General features: G+C 43.4%; 1 pseudogene; it reads right to left on the bottom strand.

Moving 5' to 3' along the window:
• Positions 1 to 10001: 10001 nt before the first annotated feature.
• Positions 10002 to 10884, bottom strand: LOC137235142 (thioredoxin-like protein 1 pseudogene; annotated as a pseudogene).
• Positions 10885 to 11101: the final 217 nt, after the last annotated feature.

The raw sequence follows: 11101 nt of genomic DNA, 5'->3' as shown, positions 1-11101 counted from the left end.
TATTAACCCAACTAACTGTTGGCAAGTTAAAGTCACCAACAACAACAAGTCGATCGTTATCACCTAACTGCGAATGCAAATCGCAGATGGCCGAGCTATGACTAGCATAAACATCCATATCCGAACGAGGTGGTATGTACGAACAGCAAACAATTACGCAATAGCTACCGAATGAATGCCTAACTGCTATGAATTCGATATGAAAGATATTGTCCAGCGAAATCAACTCAGATGATAGGTTAGAATCAACAGCAATAAGAACACCCCCCGCTGTAGAGATGCGGTCACGCCGATAAACAGCATATTTATTTGAAAAAACCTCAGAATTTTAATTATCAGGCTTTAGCCAGGTCTCCGTAAGAGCTACAACTTGTGCAGAAAAGTTGAAAGAATTAAGGAAGAAAGGAACAAGTTTTGATCGTAAACCACGAATATTTTGGTAATTAAAGAGAAGATGGGACAGATCAGCAATTAATTTTGTGTTGTTATTACTGTGTTCGTCATACGATTTTTTGGATGCAATAAAACAGGTTCGGCCCTCGACTTTCTTGTGAACAAGTGAACCACAGTATGCTTAGGCAAAAAAGAGGAATCAAGTACCTTATCGTTATATGCATCTGAAAGAGATATTTTAAATGAGGAGATTCCTCTCTCATATTTAAAATTAAATTTATACACATTGATTTTACTAGTGGGTGCAACACCAAGTTTAGAGCAAACGTAATGAGCAATATCATTTTCGGTAAGCGAGGAGTGTAATCGGGACACAAATACAGCCCTACGAGGTGGCACGGCAGTCACCCGCAAAGGAGTAGCGGATAGCGCACCAAAGAGCTGGGGAAGTGCGGCCGTTGTAGGACAGTTGACAGAAAACCCATTGCTTGACCTAGCGTTGGTTATCGCGCCCGTCAATGAAGTATTTTTTTGCAGGTACAATTGTATCGCTAGCAACAACCGCAATATTGGTAACAGTTATTGTTGGAGTTAAAGATACAGTTGGAGGTGTAGGAAGAATTGGGGGGTCCAACGAATTCAACATTGGTGACGTGAACCAACAGCCGCAAAGGTACCACTATTAGTTGGTGGATCATTTAATTTGCTAGAGATCGTCTCGCTAGAAGTCGCGGCAGAGCGTTGTGGAGATTCCTGAGCTACATTGTGCATAACGTCTGTTTAGGCAGGATGCCTAACTTTTTCCGCATCTGTCTGCGATCCCCCCAATGCAACCCTGCGAATCGATACTCGATACTCGAATTAATTTGTAACCACCCACACCATCACCGCCACCTGCATGTATGTGTGTTTTTTGTCAGCACTCATGCATATGCATGTCGGGGTTGATGTGTGGGTGCCTTTCCCCTCCAAAACGGAGGATTTGGCGGGTCAACGGTTGTAGCTTGCTATACAACCGGCCTCTTGGATTCTAACAGCCAACGCGTACACATCTGCCGCCAGCGATCTCTGCCGTTTTTTCTACAATACATTCAGGTAATATTGTAACCAGTTTGTTTTACTTCTACCTAATAAAACAGATTATTATAATGAGAAATTCCCGTCTTCATTTTTCTTCTTTATTCCAAAAACCCAACCTGTTCATTGAGATCGACCCGGTGCGCCCACCTACCTCCAGGATTAGACGCACCCCGGCCGAACATTTGGTCCATCTTCACCAGGAATTTGGAATACAGTACCTATATACAGTCCACATAACAAGATACCATAGCTGACCGCACACACTTCAGAATTCCTAACATAAAAAGTTAGCCGGAGAATTTTTGCGACAACCACAAAAAGTCTATTATTTCATACCAGCGTGCAAAAACACTGAGAGATCAAGCCATCTTTCCACATCAGCGACAGCATAAGAATCACCAAAAAAGTTCAAAGTAAGTGCAATATTTCTTGCCACATTTTTTTTGGTTAAAAAAATAATAAATAAGAAAGTGCGAAAAATCGATTTAAAGTGCCATACGTGATTATAAATAACCGCGAAAAGTGTGAAAAAACTGTATAGTGCCAAAAAGGAAAATAAGTGCAAACGCGTTGCATTAACGTCGTTTAAGATTCCTTGTGACTATCTGGCCTGTCCCCCCACCAGCGGTAAGGCTCTCCGGATACAGCACAAGGAAGAGGTACACATAACCTCACTTTCACAAAAAATTTCACGCCATTCGATTTAAATTTTCTTTTTGCATCACATTATTTTCACTAATCTCTCTAATTAATCTTGTTACACAGTTTTGTTCCTTGTTGCATAAGATTTATTTCACGGTTTCACACTTTTCGTCGAGTTTATATCAACGCGCGCACTTATTTCATAATAAAATTGAAGGTTGAAGTGGCGAGTGGCCCCTCCTTTACTTTACACAGTACACATCGGTGTTGCTACCCCCTGCTCTATGTTTTAAGGCACACATAATCTGCAAAGTCAGACAAAAATAAACAAATTAAAAGTAGTAACTTAAATTTTGCGTAATTTTAATAGTTGTTGGTTGGGTGATTCGCTCAGGTTTTTCAAGTTTTATATCCCTTGGTTAATTGCTCTCCACTTTTCAACCATGAACATGGACTCCTAAATTAAATTGGCCGATCGAATAATCGAATTCGAGGCCGATTTTAATGATATCAATGCGGCTCTGCACACTGTACACACTCTTGCAATACAGCAAAAAGAGTTGCAAGCCAAGTCGGAAAAAGCAGAGAACGCCCTAGAGGAGTTGCTTGGCTCTGACACGCTCGACGCAAAAAAAATTGCAGCGGTCAAGATCAAGCATAAAGCGGCATATGCCGTATTCCTGAGATGCATGTCGAACATGGGTGAAATTCAAACTAAATTGAAGGAGGAAAAAGATAGGGCAGTCAAACCTGAGGGAGAACGCGCGCGCGAACACAGTATCCGCCTGCCAGCTTGCGATTCTGAGGTATTCAAGGGCGACTACCTATCTTGGCCAACGTTTCGTGACCTGTTCACGGCCATCTACAAAAACAACAGTCGCTTAAGCCCGGTAGAAAAGTTGTTCCACCTTAACCAAAAAAACCAAGGTGAGGCAAAAGACATCGCCAAGAAATGTCCCTTGACAAATGAAGGCTTCGAAACAGCCTGGAAAAACCTATGTGAGAGATACGAGAATAAGCGGATTCTCGTGAACTCACAACTACAAATTTTGTTTAATCTAAAAAAGATAGATAGCGATTGCGGCAGCTCAATCAAAACCTTACAGCGCGACATAAATAATTGTTTAGCATCCTTAAAAATACAACAGATTGACGTTTCAAATTGGGATGCGATTATTACTTATTTATGTTCGACAAAATTACCTGAGAATACGTTGGCTCTATGGGAGCAGAGCATTGACCACAAGACGGACATATCCAAGTGGGAGGATACGGACAAATTCTTGTCAAATCGTTTTCAGACACTTGAAACCGTGTCTGATTTTACAGGGAATGCCACTTCTAAAGTGCAAAAGTCAAACACGTCGCGCCAGTCGACGGAAAACCCTACAAAAAGACTTGGTGCCTTTCAAACCAAAGTAACCAAGCAAACAACAAAATCAATGTGTAAAATGTGCAAATCTACGGAGCACAGATTACGCAACTGTTCACGTTTTTGCGATTTAAACCCGGTAGAAAGGATTAAATTCGTCAAATCCACAAATGGCTGCCTGAATTGTTTATCCCCAGGACACACAGTGACGAGGTGCACCAGTTCATACAATTGTTCCAAATGCCACTCTCGTCACCACACGCTCCTGCATGCGGACACACTTCAGCAACCGGCGGTGCGAAATCCCTTCAAAGATGCGGATAATGCCCCATCAACTTCGGCACAGGCAAGGAAAAGACAGGAATCGTTACAACCACCTTCCTCTGCGAATCAGAATGTCAAATCCTGCCATGCCATTTCCAGCACAGGCGTGCTATTAGGAACTGCTCGCGTACACATTCACCATAATGGTATCGACTTCTCCGCGCGGGCATTAATTGATCCTGGGTCTGAATGTTCCTTTATAACTGAAAGACTGAAACGCAGAATCAATTTGCCAGCGAGGAAAATGCATGCCCATATTTCAGGCATCACAAATGCGGTGTCAGCTCAGGTGAGAGAAGCATCCAACATCGAATTACGTTCACCAGTGGATCCCTGCTTCCGCCTGACTACACCCGTACTAGTTCTAGCGAAACTCACTGGGAATCTTCCATCCTGCCATATCAACGCAATGACTATGCAGGCATTCCCAGACTTGGTTTTGGCAGACAAGAGGTTCTACGTCAACGAAGACGTAGACCTCATACTTGGCGGAGACATATATCCCCAAATTATAATGAACGGTATAAAAAAGGATGTGCTAAACACACTCTTAGCCCAAGAGACAGTGTTCGGTTGGATACTAACCGGTCGTATCGAATCACCGAATCCAACGAAGAGCATTATGTCTTTCTACAACGAGGTTGCGTTAGACAACCAACTCAAAGCTTTCTGGGAGGTAGAAAATGTACCCAAAAATAAAATATTGAATGAAGAGGAAAGGTACTGCGAACAATTATTTAAGGAAACAACGAAACGGAATGAAGATGGAAGATACACCGTATCATTACCATTCAGGCAGGATAACCCTAATAATATTAATTTAGGACCGTCCCTGAAACGCGCATGCTCTCAATTCTTCCGGAATGAGGGGCGGCTTATAAAAAACCCAGATTTAGGTAAAGAATATGTTCGAGTGTTGTCAGAATATGAAACGCTCGGACATATGGAAAAATTGAAAAGAAATATCCCATCCGACGATTCGGATCATTACTTCCTGCCCCACCACGCCGTTATTAAAGCGGAAAGTACCACTACAAAGGTACGCGTAGTTTTTAATGCCTCGAGCCCTACGGCAAACGGTAATAGCTTAAATGATATTCTCCTCCCAGGCCCAGTTCTACAAGCCGATTTACCCATACTAATCCTACGATGGAGGCTATACCGTTTTTTCTTTAATAGCGACATCGAAAAGATGTATCGTCAAATTTGGGTGAACGAAAATCACACCAAATTTCAACGCATTGTATATCGCACTTCCCCGAATGACCCTATTAGTCTCTACGAATTAAAGACGGTTACCTTCGGAGTGAATTGCGCGCCATATCTCGCGATACGAACACTCCTACAACTAGCAGACGACGTCGCAAGTTCACACCCTACAGCGGCTAGCATACTGCGAGAATACATGTATGTAGATGACGTGTTAGCGGGTGGAAATACGATCACATCGACCATTAAAGCCAGAGATAAAATTCGTCAAGTCCTACACTCCGCGGGCTTTCCACTTCGCAAATGGACATCCAATGCAGAGGACATTCTAAGGGACATCCCCAAAGCAGACCTCCTCAGTGAAAACTTCCTGGCCTTCGAAGATACCAGTTCAGTTAAAGCATTAGGAATTCGATGGAATGCCCTCTCCGATTTATTTTATTTTAAAGCAGGGACGCTGGACAACCCGGAAAACATTACAAAGAGGGCGATACTATCAGCAATCGCCAAACTTTTCGATCCATTAGGTTGGCTGGCACCAATGGTCATTGTGGCAAAAATACTCATGCAGAGTATTTGGTTGGAAGGCACCGCTTGGGATGAACCAGTATCTACCAGTACGCTGGAACGATGGAAAACCTTCACCGACCAATACCATGAAATCGATAAAATCAGGATACCTAGATGGGTCAACTTTTCTCCAGGAACCGACATCGAGATCCATGGATTTTGTGACGCATCCGAGAAGGCTTATGAAGCAGTCATTTACATGCGCGTCAAAACGGATGATAATGTCTGCACAAACCCACTTCTAGCCAAAACCCGAGTAGCCCCAGTGAAAACTCTTTCTCTTCCACGACTGGAACTTTGCGGAGCCGTGCTGTTAGCGGAAATCACCGAATCAATTTTCAGGAACCTCAAGTTGGGACCCGTGAAAATGCACCTTTGGGCGGATTCAACGATCGTTCTCGCATGGATAAGGAAACCGCCTTGTTCCTGGTCAACCTTCGTCGCACATCGGATCACCAAGATCATCGACATGGTCGGAAATAAGGACTGGTTGCACGTAAAGTCCGAATCAAACCCAGCAGATTTAGGTAGCAGAGGATTACCTGCGTCTGAATTGGTCAACAATTCGTTGAGGTGGCAGGGACCTTCTTGGCTGCAAGAAGACACTTCCCAATGGCCAGCACAAGAAAGTGACTACATCACCTCCGTAGAGGAAAAGAGGGCGAAGACCTGCGCAACAACAACAGTAAATACTACCGATGTTCTCCAACGCTTTTCAGACCTATCTAGGGCTTTACGGGTGCTCTCATACGTTATGAGGTTCTACCGAAGAACTCACCCCAAAACAAAAAAATCATTTCAGGTCGAGTCACCTTTAATCTCTCCTGATGAGATCAAATCAGTAACCCAACTCTTAATTAAAATCTATCAGAAACAACATTATAGTTCCGAATATAATGATCTAAAGGCCGGAAAACCAATTCCAGGGAAAAGTGCAATACACTCACTTAATCCCTATCTAGACCAACATGGCATCATTCGGGTAGGAGGGCGACTCGGGGCGTCAAAGGACTTAGCTTTTAATGAACGCCACCCAATCCTCCTACCATACAACTGCCGGTTATCTCGTCTGACAGTCCTAATGTTTCATCAACAAAGTCTGCATGGGGAAAACCAACTCATGTTACGTCTGATACGCACCCAGTATTGGATACCTAACATCAAAACCCTGATTAGGGCAACCATTTATAATTGCAAAGTTTGCACTATACACCGAAAGCGTGCTCAGACCCAACTTATGGGTATTCTCCTTTGCGAACGCACGACCTTCAGCCGTGCATTCACGAATACTGGAGTCGACTTCGCCGGACCCTTCGACATTAAAAGTTACCGCGGCAGAGGGTGTCGACTATCCAAAGGCTATGTCTGCCTTTTCGTGTGTTTTTCTACACGAGCGATTCATCTGGAGGCCAGTACTGACCACAGGACCCCATCATTTCTTGCAGCTTTTGCCCGTTTTATATCTAGACGCGGATGTCCCAAAAACATCTACTCCGACAACGGGACAAACTTTGTCGGAGCTTCACGATCCCTACGATCGGAATTCAAAACTTTCATTTCACAAGCCCGAGACAATGCTGTCTCGAAGTACAGCCACCAATCACTCACTTGGCATTTCATCCCTGCGGGCGCTCCCCATATGGGAGGGCTGTGGGAGGCGGGAGTGAAAAGCTTCAAACGCCATTTCAAAAAGATAGCCTCACCACACAAATTCACCCTCGAGGAATTCCATACCCTCTTGTGCCGCATCGAGGCATGCCTGAATTCGCGGCCGCTCAGCCCGGCGTCCAATGACCCGACGGACCTAGAGCCGCTCACCCCAGGACATTTCCTCACTGGCAGCCATCTACTGGCTCCGCCAGAGACGGATACGAGTGAGAGCCCGGCCTCGATGGTCAATCGGTGGCAGAAATTCAAAGCCCTCCATCACACTTTCTGCAAGCGATGGAAAACCGAATATCTCACCGAGATCCAGAAACGATACAAGTGGAAACATCCACAACCTAATCTAAAACTCGGAGCCCTAGTCGACAAGGAGGCTTAAGTGTAAGGGGCCAAATTCCGCCTTACAAAACCCCAAGAAACAAAATTCTATTTCCCCCGACTACCTAAAATCAGAGGCCCACGGTTGGTGAAAGCATAGAAAGCATATTAAGGAACCCGCGTCTTCGTGTCTCTCTATCCCTAAGCCTGCGTTTCTCCCGAGCCATATATTATAATCAACCCCCGGTCTCGTGATGGTGCAAAAACGTACTACGCGATGGCAATGGGGAAAGGGAGCGCGAGACATAAAGACGCGTTCAACCACGCGCCGTGATGCCCCGCTATCCCTAAGCTTGTGTCTCTCCCGAGGCCCGAATTATAATCAACCTCCTGGTCTCGTGATGGTGCGAGTCTACCGGAGGGCGATCCTACATCTTCTCCTTTTTTGTTCTCTACCCCCGGTCTCGTGTCGAGTCTACCGGAGGGAATCCTACACCTGACTACTGGTGGTCAATGGGGAAAGGGAGCGAGACGCACGAAGACGCGGGAGAGCTTACCAAAAGCTCGCAAACCAAAAAACATTTTTTTTCTACAATATTAACCGGGAGACCCCTGAACAGAAAGTCCCACACTTCACTCGCTCACCCAGAGCGAGGACAACAGAAAATCCCACAATTCACTCGCTCACCCGGAGCGAGGACAACAGAAAATCCCAACTCACTCGTTCTCCCAGAACGAGGACGCCAGAAAAGCCTACCGCAGAAGAGCGAACCGATCTGCCACCGAATCCAAGGGCTGTCGGCCTTTTGTATATTTTAAATTTCCAAAAGTCAACCCCACATTCACTCGCGCCGAGCGAGGACACCCTAACTTACTCACTCCGTATGTTCGGAAACTACGTCTCCATTTAAGAATTTGTGGAATCGTTTTATATTTGGAATACCATGCGTATGCGTACTTATTTGTAATATTCGTATCTCGCGAGGTAATACCAGGCCAACGTGTTCCAAATATTCTAAGCATTTCAGAGTTCTACATTCAGAAGAGAATCTAATAAAGGAATAATGTTGAATACATTAACCTATCGCCTGCAAACAGATGGAACACATTCCATATACATATACCGTCGGGATGTAGGTTTCAATAATCATACTAAAGGTGGCTATAGAGTTTTCCGCGACTGTTGCATTGGAAGTTGTAGGACAAATTTGTATGGAAATACGAGTTGTCAGTTTACCGATGAGGAGTTAAGTACGAAAGTTAAGATAATCTTGCTATCTGTAAAAGAATACTTTAAGTTGTGGACGTCAGCATTTTTGAAGACAACTGTTGTCAACTTAACGATGCGAACGACGTCGAAACTCAGTAAAAGCACAATCGGTTTTGCAAGCAAAAATCGTTGTGTCAAATCCCGCATAGTTAAAAGCTAATGAATTCCCATCCCATTGCCCCATATTTCAAGTTATTCGAATACAACTCACCTAATTACACTATTTACCATCGAATGCGGGCGAATTTAAAACGGCGCGCATACGATCAGCCAACGAGCCGTCTGGGTTGGAAGTGACCTTGATTGCAGGTTGCGCTTATAGGTGTCGTCACGTTGAAATGGTAGAAAAGCTGGGTACATTAAAACCTCTTCTAACAGATTCCAGTGCGTTTTGTAACATTCCCTTTGCTCTGTAAAGAGTAAAGTTTAAAATAAGATAGACGCGATAGGTAAATGAGACTAAGACTAAAGACTCACTTGTTTCATCCATTCCTCACCATCTGGCAAATGCGAGCGTTTATCGACAAGGATTGTAAACGAACCTAAGCAAGCGTGTGCTTGTTGTGTACCCGCTTCGATTATTGTTGTTGCCTTTGTAGTTTTGGCATTTTGTTTATTGTCTTCTTTTAAAGGCACTCGCAAGTGCATTTGTTTACGGATCATCCCTTCTCAGTTGGACCAGGGACGGGAAATTACACAGTTCTAGCTGAATGAAAGTGGCCCTTCTTGTTCTTATTCATTTACTTTCCTAGTGGTATTAGTGCTTGGAACTGATTTTTGTGGGAATGTTTAAAAAGGAAAAGAATTTTTACTATTCGCAGTGTTCAAAGTCATGAGTTGAATATCTTGACTTTGAAGTCTTTATTTTGCCATTTTCGGTTCATTAACAACTTTTGAAACAAGGTAAAGTGATTTAGAAATCGAACGTTGGGTTAATTAATTTTTTTAACAAAGCTCATTCAATGTACTTGTGATACCCATCTTTGGTCAATTAGAGTATAAACGACATGCCTATACCGCTAGTATGGAACGGAAAGCGTACACTTCCCTTTGGGGTTTTCAAATTTCTTTTCTGGCATCGTAAAACCATACTCCCCTACAAACCAATTGATAAGCAACTTTCAAAATTCCATAAATGTTTGTAACTCCATTAAAATATTAAACATACCTGTTACGACCTTTCCGTAGTATACTTTCGATATACGCAACACGCTTGAAATCAGTCATTTTTATCGTCATAATTGGTGAACCAATTAAACCAAAGGAATCAGTTTGTGTTACCTCTCCACCTGACTGATTATTACGCACATAAATTTGTATAGTCTGTACATTTTGGAATTTGACGTAACGAAAATCAACCGGTTGCTCATTATCAAGGTCCTTCGGTTCCAGTGTCAAATCTTGCACGCTAGTCATAGACTCAGCCATATCAAAATCAATGGTACGTGGTTGGCTTATAACTAACTTAACTTCTTCAGGCCCTAAATGTGGCGGTGCCTTAAACCTTAATGAAAAGATTTTTACAAGTTGATTGAATGTCACAGACAAAATTAATGGCTCATCACAAGCAGATTGCAGATAGCCACCCCCCTTTGCAAGACAATGATTCATGCAATGACCATCAGCTTCAGTCAGGCATTCGCATTCTGGTTTGGATATAAATGTATTCAGTCCCATCAGTTCTTGACCGTAATCTTCAGCAGCTTCGTCTCTACCACTGCCTGAACCGATGTGCTCCGTAACTTACTTTCCAACACCATTATATCTGCACCTTGAATGCGATCGGTTTTGTCCGATTGCGATAGAATATGAACGTTTGCCTTGCTGAAACACCTCGACTGGCTGCTATGTCCTGGCATGCATCAACGCCCACTTTAAGAAAGATAGCTTTTGGATATTTCGTTGGAAGCATTTCGAAATGTGGGGCTATCCGCTGACATGGACCACCCCAACTCGCCATAAAATCTACAACAAGACGTATTCCAGCTGCACTAAGCTCTACTTGAAAATTAGCATCATCGTTTATTACACGAACACCCATTAATCTATGATCACGTTCGCCGGCTGCTTTTGCAGTACAACGAAATTGATTTGTTTGTCGTCCAAAAGCAATTATTTTGGGCAAATGCTCAACGAGTTGGACTAATGTTGGTCTACAAGATGGGCATAATATTAACAACTCGCATAATATGAGTCCGAGATCTAAAACAAGTTTGCTATAGAAACCGCTCCCTTCTTTTGAAGATAAATACTTCAGG

This window comes from Eurosta solidaginis, chromosome X, assembly GCF_040869045.1.
Source record: "Eurosta solidaginis isolate ZX-2024a chromosome X, ASM4086904v1, whole genome shotgun sequence".
Lineage (NCBI taxonomy): Eukaryota > Metazoa > Arthropoda > Insecta > Diptera > Tephritidae > Eurosta > Eurosta solidaginis.
The sequence above is the reverse complement of the archived record's forward strand: the minus strand, read 5'-3'. Positions and strand labels throughout refer to the sequence as shown.